The sequence below is a fragment of the Plectropomus leopardus genome, unplaced genomic scaffold, assembly GCF_008729295.1.
Source record: "Plectropomus leopardus isolate mb unplaced genomic scaffold, YSFRI_Pleo_2.0 unplaced_scaffold8735, whole genome shotgun sequence".
NCBI classification, from domain to species: domain Eukaryota; kingdom Metazoa; phylum Chordata; class Actinopteri; order Perciformes; family Serranidae; genus Plectropomus; species Plectropomus leopardus.
In genome coordinates this window covers 1-2377 of record NW_024696294.1, presented here as the reverse complement: position 1 = coordinate 2377, position 2377 = coordinate 1, and the positions used below count along the sequence as shown (strand labels likewise).

The 2377-nt window shown below is 39.1% G+C and overlaps 1 long non-coding RNA gene across 1 annotated transcript; it reads right to left on the bottom strand.

The window, feature by feature from the left end:
- Positions 1 to 1181: 1181 nt before the first annotated feature.
- LOC121940458 lies at positions 1182 to 2153 on the bottom strand. The gene is made up of 3 exons (XR_006105630.1): positions 2037 to 2153; positions 1300 to 1357; positions 1182 to 1220 (listed from the first exon to the last, which is right to left on the bottom strand). It is a non-coding gene; the product is annotated as an uncharacterized LOC121940458 (long non-coding RNA).
- Between the last annotated feature and the right edge of the window lie 224 nt (positions 2154 to 2377).

Sequence of the window (2377 nt, the reverse complement as noted above, 5' to 3'; positions counted from 1 at the left end):
ACTGAACAAGACAATATGAAATAAAATATAAATACATAAAAATATAAATTTCAACATAATAATCATCAATTGTTGCAGTTAGCTAATAATCACAAATCCTTAGGAACAATAAAAAATAACACAAAATGCTCACAAGGTAACTAGTGAGATAATTAACTTGTGTGCATGCGATAAAAGTTGACTTATGTGCATAAGATGATAACTTGCGCACATGAGAGTTAACACATGCACACAACACAATACACCATTCCCACAAGATGATGAACTTGTGTTCCCACAAGAGAAAAGTTAACTTGCATGCACAAGATAAAAGTAACCTTGTGCACACAATATAACTTGTTCCCAAAAGAAAATTAACTTCTGTGCAAAAAAACGTTGACTTGTATGCACAAGATAACTTGTTCCCATAAGATACTTGTGTGCAAAAACATAATGTACATTTTCCTTCAGCTGAAAGGAAATTGCAACTTCTTTTTGACATTCCCTTATTGAAAAGAGACAAATTTTAGACGTGTTATAGAACAACAGCATATCAAGGCACTATAACAAAAATATGCTGAACATAAAAGCTGTGAACAAAAATACACATCCAGATAGCATAATATGAAAATAGAGTTTTATTTTCCTGTAAAACCTGCCAGAATGGGAAAGTGAAATGCTTTTTCTCTAACAACACACACACTTTCCTCTTTCTTTCTCCTTCACTCTCTCTCTAGTTTTTGGTTAAAGTACTTTGCTATGACAACAAAATGTTAAAAAACTAAATGAGTAAGCTGGTAATACTGATACAAAACCTTGACGTATTTACATAAAATGGGATACTTATTAAATATTGCATGAAGTACAATCAGACATGTGGTCCATCACAGTAAATAGTCATGTTCAGTCGACAGCACGGAGCCCAGATGTAACACAGTCTCTGAGGTCGTGTCTGTGGTCTGTGTGGGAGGCTGAACTCTGCCGTCTGAAGTTCTGCCAGAATCCGGATCAGAGACTCTTCCTTCCTCCGGAGGCCTCTCCTCACTGATCAGCTGATCAAAAGCAAAGTCATCAGAGTCCACTGGTCTGGATGAGATATTTAAAGATTCCCCTTCTTCCTGGTCACATGATTGCTGCTTGGCAATGAAGTCGGACTGGAAGAGCGCCTGGATCTCAGTGAGGAAGGGGTCTCCCTCCTCTTCTGGGAGGGGCTCCAGGTACCTCGCCAGAGACGACAGCATCTAAATAGAGGTGATGTGTAGGAGGTCAAGTGAAGGACAATTAACAGTAAAAATAGTGAATCAGTTTTAGAAGACAAACCTTCTCCAGACAGGTGAGATGGGAGTCTTTCCGGAAGAATCTGTCCATCTGCACACTCCTAACAAGAGAGGAGTTCAGATACTTCATCATTAAACAGATAATTCAGATTTTTAGGAGTGGGGGTGTGTGAGGAACAGTAGATGTCAGGCATGTTTTAAAAGCCCATTGACAACTATGATACCTATTTAACTGACATATTATTGACATGTATAAAAAAAAACAATCTCAAAACTCTATTCAAGCTTTCAGTCTACAAAGAAACGAATACGATTAAGCTGAAATGGGAGAAGGAACGTAGACTCGACATCTCAGAGGAGGACTGGATGAATACGTGTTATGTCTATCATCAGATATTGATTTTTTTCGAGGGACTTTTTTTAGGTAGCTAAAACATGGTTTGAACTTTGTTTAGCTTCCGTGTCGGACTCCAGTCTGCTTTTTTAAACTGGGACTGCGCCGACTGACTGACCGCACACTTTATTTTGAGCTTTCAGTCCATCAGAGTGTGCGGGATGTAAAAACACCCAAAAGGCTTATTTTCATTTTACCTGGATTCAGTGCTTTAAAAAAAGGGTCCTATTTGCTTATTGGGAAAGATTATATTTTAAATGAAGATATTGGAAAACCTTTCATGGCCAAATACTTTCTTTAGAAGTTTTTTTTGTAATCATGTCTATTTTAAATGACAGCAGGTTGTCTTTAACCCTTTTAGCACTGCTGTCTTGTGTCTCACTTACCCCGGTGTTTGACTGTATTTGTGGATGATCCACTGAGCTCTCCTCGACGTCTGTTCCCAGTCTGGAACGTCTTGTGATGACAGGAAGTCGAATCTGAAGGGCAGCTCTGGTGGAGGAACAGAGATTCAGCCAGAGGATAAACTGTGCTACTGTGAGCCGAAATCATCATCATCAATCAACACTGTCGTCTTGATTTTAAAGCCTCTTGATCTCTACTGTTCTGAAGTTTGGAATCATCTCTGTGTGTGTGTGTGTGTGTGTGTGTGTGTGTGTGTGTGTGTGTGTGTGTGTGTGTGTGTGTGTGTGTGTGTGTGTGTGTGTGTGTGTCTGTGTCTCTGTGT